The sequence below is a fragment of the Oryzias latipes genome, chromosome 23 (genome assembly GCF_002234675.1).
Source record: "Oryzias latipes chromosome 23, ASM223467v1".
Taxonomy (NCBI): Eukaryota; Metazoa; Chordata; class Actinopteri; order Beloniformes; family Adrianichthyidae; genus Oryzias; species Oryzias latipes.
This window is the reverse complement of record NC_019881.2, coordinates 3,793,048-3,801,341: the sequence shown is the minus strand read 5'-3', so window position 1 is coordinate 3,801,341 and position 8,294 is coordinate 3,793,048.

Below are 8,294 nucleotides of genomic sequence, written 5' to 3'. Positions count from 1 at the left end.
TGAATTCACTTGTTGTTGTGTATTGAAGTTAGTTATATAAAACTGCATTACCCAGCATGCAAGGCGAGTAGTCACGTGTTAGTGCTGAAAGAAACTGTTCAATAAAAAGTCTGAATAACACAGCTACAGCGCATCTCTTTGTTTACTTAAAGATAAGCAAGACAACAACTTGTCAACTGCAACTCTCGATAGCTAAACTGTCCTCACCTAGCTGACTGAACAGGGCGAGCCAAATGAGCCAGCTTAGCTATACTTACCAAACGTAACTTTACCTAGTGTTAGACAAAAAGCGTAGATGCATATTTTCTGATGTGTTCCATTTTGGTTGTGATGCGGTTCATGTTGTTGCGTTTTTGGGTATGGCCGTTGCGTTTTGAGTAATGCTGTTGCTTTTTGGGTAATAGCATTGCGTTTTAGGTAATGCTGTTGCGTTTTGGGTAATGCCGTTGCGTTTGGGTAATGCTGTTGCGTTTTGGGTAATGGCATTGCGTTTTCGAGTAATGCTGTTGCTTTTTGGGTAATAGCATTGCGTTTTAGGTAATGCTGTTGCGTTTTCGGGTAATGCTGTTGCGTTTTGGGTAATGCTGTTGCGTTTTGGGTAATGCTGTTGCGTTTGGGTAATGCTGTTGCGTTTTGGGTAATGGCATTGCGTTTTCGAGTAATGCTGTTGCTTTTTGGGTAATGCTGTTGCGTTTTGGGTAATGCTGTTGCGTTTTGGGTAATGCCGTTGCGTTTGGGTAATGCTGTTGCGTTTTGGGTAATGGCATTGCGTTTTCGAGTAATACTGTTGCTTTTTGGGTAATAGCATTGCGTTTTGGGTAATGCTGTTGCGTTTTGGGTAATAGCATTGCGTTTTAGGTAATGCTGTTGCGTTTTGGGTAATAGCATTGCATTTTGGGTAATGCTGTTGCGTTTTCAGGGTAATGCTGTTGCGTTTTGGGTAATGCTGTTGCGTTTTGGGTAATGCCGTTGCGTTTGGGTAATGCTGTTGCGTTTTGGGTAATGGCATTGCGTTTTCGAGTAATGCTGTTGCTTTTTGGGTAATAGCATTGCGTTTTATGTAATGCTGTTGCGTTTTGGGTAATGCTGTTGCGTTTTGGGTAATGCTGTTGCGTTTTGGGTAATGCCGTTGCGTTTGGGTAATGCTGTTGCGTTTTGGGTAATGGCATTGCGTTTTCGAGTAATGCTGTTGCTTTTTGGGTAATAGCATTGCGTTTTGGGTAATGCTGTTGCGTTTTGGGTAATGCTGTTGCGTTTTCGGGTAATGCTGTTGCGTTTTCGGGTAATGCTGTTGCGTTTTGGGTAATGCTGTTGCGTTTTGGGTAATGCTGTTGCGTTTTGGGAAATGCCGTTGCGTTTTGGGTAATGCCGTTGCGTTTGGGTAATGCTGTTGCGTTTTGGGTAATGGCATTGCGTTTTGGGTAATGCCGTTGCGTTTGGGTAATGCTGTTGCGTTTTGGGTAATGCTGTTGCGTTTTGGGTAATGCTGTTGCGTTTTGGGTAATGCCGTTGCGTTTTGGGTAATGCCGTTGCGTTTGGGTAATGCTGTTGCGTTTTGGGTAATGCTGTTGCTTTTTGGGTAATAGCATTGCGTTTTGGGTAATGCTGTTGCGTTTTGGGTAATGCTGTTGCGTTTTGGGTAATGCTGTTGCGTTTTCGGGTAATGCTGTTGCGTTTTCGGGTAATGCTGTTGCGTTTTGGGTAATGCTGTTGCGTTTTGGGTAATGCTGTTGCGTTTTGGGTAATGCCGTTGCGTTTTGGGTAATGCCGTTGCGTTTGGGTAATGCCGTTGCGTTTTGGGTAATGGCATTGCGTTTTCGAGTAATGCTGTTGCTTTTTGGGTAATAGCATTGCGTTTTAGGTAATGCTGTTGCGTTTTGGTTAATGCTGTTGCGTTTTGGGTAATGGCATTGCGTTTTGGGTAATAGCATTGCTTTTTGGGTAATGCTGTTGCGTTTTCGGGTAATGCTGTTGCTTTTTGGGTAATAGCATTGCGTTTTAGGTAATGCTGTTGCGTTTTGGGTAATGCTGTTGCGTTTTGGGTAATAGCATTGCGTTTTGGGTAATAGCATTGCGTTTTGGGTAATGCTGTTGCTTTTTGGGTAATGGCATTGCGTTTTGGGTAATGCTGTTGCGTTTTCGCTTAATGCTGTTGCTTTTTGGGTAATGGCATTGCGTTTTGGGTAATGCTGTTGCGTTATGGGTAATGCTGTTGCTTTTTGGGTAATAGCATTGCGTTTTCGGGTAATGCTGTTGCGATTTGGATAATGGCCTTGTGTTTTGGATAATGGCATTGCGTTTTGGGTAATGCTGTTGCGTTATGGGTAATGCTGTTGCTTTTTGGGTAATAGCATTGCGTTTTCGGTAATGCTGTTGCGTTTTGGATAATGGCCTTGTGTTTTGGGTAATGCTGTTGGGTTTGGGGAAATGCCATTGCATGTTAAGTAATCCCATAGCAGTTTCGTGTTACGCCATTGCGTTGTTTCTTTTGTAGGTAGTGTGAGCCCTGTCAGCCACCGTAGGGAGTAGCTGGGCGCTGATTTTGCTGTTCAATGACAGCTGGAGCCCCATCAACAGCTATAGCAGATTTCATGCTAAACGTTTGCTGGTTGGACCAACACGCACTCAGCGGGAAGCTGCAGGAGACTATCTTCTAAATGGGCCTTTATTGCTGTCATGATTATTATCAAGGACCTGCTCGCTCATATTATTTTTAAATCCGTGCGGTGCTGTGCTTTTTTCTTGATTTTGATCCTCATGTTTCAATATGGTGAGAAGTTTTGGAGACAATACAGGACGTTAAAGAGAGAGAGCTCTTACAAATAGTTTAGCCTAAAGATATTTGTCATGAGTAGTTATTGCTCATGTGTTTAAAACGTGTGTCCCAGACACCGTTCATCAGTTCTTTCATGCATGTGCATGCAGTGGGACTCCACGTGTTAGAGGTGGACATTCAGGTGTAATAGGACAACCCTAAAAGCTCTTGATAGTTTTCTAGTAAAAAAAAACATGCAAAAGCTGTGAATAATTCACGCATCTGGGACCAAATATAGAGGTAGAGACGAACAGAGAAAGGGAAAGAGGTAGAGCTGCAAAGTGAGAGTACCGGAGCTGCTGATGTAAGAAGAGGAGGAAAACAATCAGAGAGACAGCTTGGTGACAAGAGGATGAAGAGGAAGGAATGATGAAGACCAATGCTTTTAGTTGAAAACACGCACTTTCAATGCAGAGTCTGTAGAAGGGGACGTGGTGGGCTCCGCTCCCACAAACTACATTATTTAAAGCCACAGCTTTGCCAAAGTGGACACAGGAAAGGCTCTGTATGGCTGGACCAATGTTTCAATTTATACTATACGTTTAGAGTAAAAAACATAATGTAACCAACAATGTTGGAGCATTAGATCGTTTCACATGCAGAAACATCCCAGTTTCATACAGTTCTATTAAAGAGTTTTAAACAATTGTGCTTTTTACAGTTTCAGTGTTTTGCATCAATTTTAGAAACCAAAATCCAAACATTAAGCTGTTTTTTTTTTTTGTTGGTAATTTAATGTTGAGAAAATGTACATGCAGTTATTCAAAGTTTGAGGCCAAGCCAGAATTGCTTCCTTACCCTTTGGCTCCTCCTTAGTGCTCAAACTGTAGCAGTATTTGGAGCTGTGGCGCTGGCAGATACCTGTCGAGCAGTCGTTGGCTCAGAGTGCATAGAAACTCCATGAGCCAGTGATACACACCACAGCCCAATGAAGCACAACAATGTTTAAACCTTCAAACATCAAGGGTCCAAAGACAAGAGGTAAACCCAACAAAATGAGGTGTTACGGGGGGGGAGGTCTAATCCAAAGTACAGGACTAGCTGTTCCAGCAGGCAAGAACAAGAAACGTCAACCTTAAGAAACACACGTAAAGCTGCTATCAACATCATAGTGTGTCAGCTGTGTTAATGAGTCATATTAACGGGGTCAGCGGGCTGCTAGAGCCTATCCTGACACTTGAGGAGGAAGGCAGGGGACATCCTGGACAGGTAGCCAGTCTGTTGCAGGGCCACAAATCACACAGTCTTGCACACCTTAGGACAATTTGGAGTGACCAGTTAACCTATGAAGCATGTTTTTGGACATGTGAAGAAGCCGGAGAGCCTGGAGAAAACCCACACATGCACGGGGAGAACATGTTAACACAGAAAGGTCCCCCGCTGGTGTTCTTTTTCAGGTCCCCCAGCAGTGACTTGAACCAGGTGCCTTCTTGCTGTGAGGCAAGAGCGCTAACCACTGCTCCACAGTGCAGAAGCGATTCCATCAATAAATACACATTTCTTATATAACGACATATTTATTCATAGAAAGGTTTAAAGTGTTGTTCATTTGTTGCACCTCATACAAAAACATTAATATCATGCCCTGTGTCTTATTTTTTTGTTATGTTTACTGCCCTTCCCAGTATAATCTTGTCGTTCATTGGACAATGGGAACAGGCCGGCGTAGCGTCTCTATAAATATGGTAAAACTGTGCGACTCCAATACTGCTCGCCTTTGTCGTCGCACCGGTAAAGTCAGCTTGGGGTCGTGATGGGTTGTAAGCTAGGGCAAGAGAAGGTAAACAAAAGGATCACGGGATTTAAGAGGAAGGTTACTTATGCGGCCACAACTCAGAGGCAAATTTCAAACGAACTACTGCTGCTCTGCAGAAACTGTCTGACAAAATGACACAGGTTTAGGGGTGGTGGGCATTTTTCTTGGCACACTTTGGGCCCCTTACACCAATGGAGCACGGTTCCCATACCAATACCTGAGAATTGTTGCTGACCATGTCCATCTCTCTATGTAGTGGACCATCTTCTGATAGCTGCTTCCAGCAGGATGAGGCACCGTGTCATAAAGCTGGAATCATCTCAGACTGGTTTCTTCAACATAGTAATGAGTTCTCTGGAGTCAAACGGCCTCCACAGTCACCAGATCTCAACCAAATAGAGAATTTGGGATGTGGTGGAACAGGAGATTGGCATCATGGATGTATAGCCGACAAATCTGCGTCAACATGGACCAAACTCTGAGGAATGTTTCCAGAACCTTGTTGAATCTATGACACTAAGGCAGTTCTGAAAGCATAAGTGGCTCCAACCCGGCACTAGCAAGGTGGACCTAATATAGTGGCCAGTGAGTGTATAGTATAATTGGTTTGGTACATTCTCTCTGACATAAAGGTAAGACAAATGCACACAGGAAAGCAAAGTTGGCTACATCTGACAGAACTCTCACCTAGTTTTTATTTGCTGAACATTAACATTTATTTCCCACATAGTGCTGCTTGTTTGACCATTTTTTTCCGTAAGGTTATTCTGGCTTTAACCAACTATGCAGCACTGCATTAAAGATACTGCATTAAAGATAAATCAGCGGTCCCAGCCTATCGCGAGACGAATTAAACACGCACTTATTCTGCTCCAATGAACAGTGAAGCTGTGATGATGAGGAAGAGCAGAGGCCTGCATGTGCACTCCCACTGTCGCTGCAACCATCTGCAGCTCCATCACTGTCTGCCTAACCCCTAAGTGTCATCTTAAAGCACATTAAAAGCTATTATGTAATCCAAAAACAGAGCAGCTCGCACGCTGATGTGGCGCCCTCAGCACGTCATTGTGCATGAGTTAGCATTTAGGTCTCCATGTGTGCAAACACACCTTCACTCTGTTAACTGTGTGGTTTTGTGTCACAGTGAGAAGGTCTTGGTTCAAATCCCGGTTGGGACTTTTCTGTGGGGCATTGCTCTATAGGCGACTGGATTTCTTCCTAAATAAAAAAAAAACTACAGAAAAGAATAAACTGTCTAAAGACTGAGGTAATAATGTTATTTACACGTTTCTTTTAGGTTTAAGTTCCAGTTAACAGACGGTTATTAATCAGACACATTCTCATTAAGGGAGTGATGACAACATCACCACTTCATGCGCGTGACGCTACATGCACACCGGGCGTGCATGTATGAACGCGCGTTCAGCCTGTGGTGCTCACACCAGACAAGCGGGGAGCACCAGGGAGGGGCTTCTTCTTCTTTTTCTTCTGCATGTATCCGTTTATAGAGGCAAAATGTTGAAGATGTGCAAATCTCGTGAAAGGCTGACTTTTTCAGCTCTATTCAGATACATCAAAGACGTGGTGTAACAGTTCCGATCGGACGCAAACCGCACTTCTTCATTCATCCTTCGTGATTGTTTTTCACAGGGTACTTCCGTGTTTTGAAAAGGACGCCACATAAGTCAGTACCAGATCCGAGTCCCTGGTTGGTCAAAGCTCAGCAAAGTTTGGCGTTCAAGCAGTCGGAAGTTCACCTGGTTGAACTTTCAGCATCGGTTTGTTCGTAGAGCCCGAGAAAGGACTTTCAAACTTGAGTAGCAACTCTTGGAAACCCAAATCTTTGGTTTACGGGCGTTTCCGTAGAGTTTTCCTTAAAAATGACCGCTTAAATGCTAGCTGCCTCGGCTGGTGTGAATGTACCTCAAGTGTGCAGCTGCTGTGCCGGTTGAGAGAGAGGGAGAAAGTTTTCCTTTGATGTTTTGGGTCTTTGAAGCCCGAGTGTTGATGATTGAAGTGAATTGATGTCAATGCATGTTTTTCTTTGAACTGTTTACTTCCTGTTATGTAAGTGATCTGCCACTAGATGAGCATGATTGACTCATAAACTGTGTAGTGCATGTGTGTGTGTGCGCACGTGTGTCTATATTGCGCACGGGTGTCAATATTGTTTCTACAAACAATATTGACACCTATCAGAATCAGGAGTGCATGCTGGGACGAATAAATTAAAGCTCGCCACGTGCATTTTCATTAAATTCAGGAAAAGATTACTTATTTTGATTTTGCACTAGACAAGACAATGCAATTCGCTACTTTTTTTCCGCTACTGCCTCCTCTTCCTCAGCGCAGACGCAAACGCAGACGCAGCAAGTCAATGAGCAGGATGTTGTTCATGTTATAAATAAACCCTGGAGAGGATCACGCTGTTTGAAAAGTATACACGCCGCTCAGAAGTTCAGTGCAGTTCTTGCGGACCGTCGCAGGCAAATCCAAACAACATTAGTATGAAGTAAGTCAGATGGGACTGGTGCGATGACCGATAGCTTGGCTCTTCAATGCAAACGACTAGAGCCGACCTCTTCCTGGGAACCATTAGACGACTCACGCCCATTGAGACGACTGTTGTGAATTTGCGCTACACAAATAAAATTGAATTGAATTGAACCATTTTTAACTGTCCTTCTCTCTTTCTCACCTATTGTTGTCTTCTAGCCGCTAATAACTGATCAATATGTGTTAGTGCTGGGCAGAGGATGGGGGTGTGAGATAGCAAAAGCTCGTTGAAGAGAAAACATCAATACAAAAACGTACAGAAATGAGTAGGGGTGAAGGGGGAACGCGATTCGCAGATATATTGCGATATTTCATTTGGCGATATTTGTATGGATTTGAATTCATTTAATCATTTCTGAGCGTCCTGCAGCGTCTTACTCTTGTTTTCCACTTAAGCCTCTGACTGCCAGTTGGCAGCAGAGAACACTGAGCCTCTTTTAGCAGCTCTGCATGCACAAAACAACTGCAAGGTCTCAGCAAGAAGCAGCTTGTTCTGTCGTTATGAGACATGAACCACTTAATTTTTACTCAGGATGGGGACCAAACAGAAACTCTGTGCCACGTTGCTGCCAGTAGCATATAGAAACGTGGATTGAGGTGCTTTGTAGCGGCTCAGATAAATACGAGTGAAGCACTGCAGCTGTGCACTAATGCACGGAGCCAAAATGATGTCAGCAAAGCGGGCCAAAGTTCTGCAGAACCTCACAGCAATAGATTCTAGTTCAGCAACCTGATGGACCTGAGTTTTGTGTACAACGCTCTGAGAAAAAGGCCAACGTTGTGCCGATTACCGTTACTAGTTTACTTCAGACTCTTGCCAATACACACCCCTGATGGTATATAAAAAGTAAACTTCAACTAAACTCCCTCACTTTTAGTTTGACCAAGTTTACTTCTATTACTCTTAAATAGACCATTTTTTCAACACGTGATGAACTTTTAGTTAAATCGACAAGCTGAAAGTGCAAAAGCAGAACTGTTTTGAACTTGGGATGTGTCCATGGCTGCATGTGCTGATCCCTTCAGCAGATTACAGCAGTGATGGTCTTGTCAATCTGTGTTTATGAAGGATTTAGGTGAAGTCTTTTGAGCTTTGGATCACTCCTCGCAGCTTTGGTGCTTCATTGGGATAGCCAGATAGCAGATCAGCAGACGGGCAGGGACACC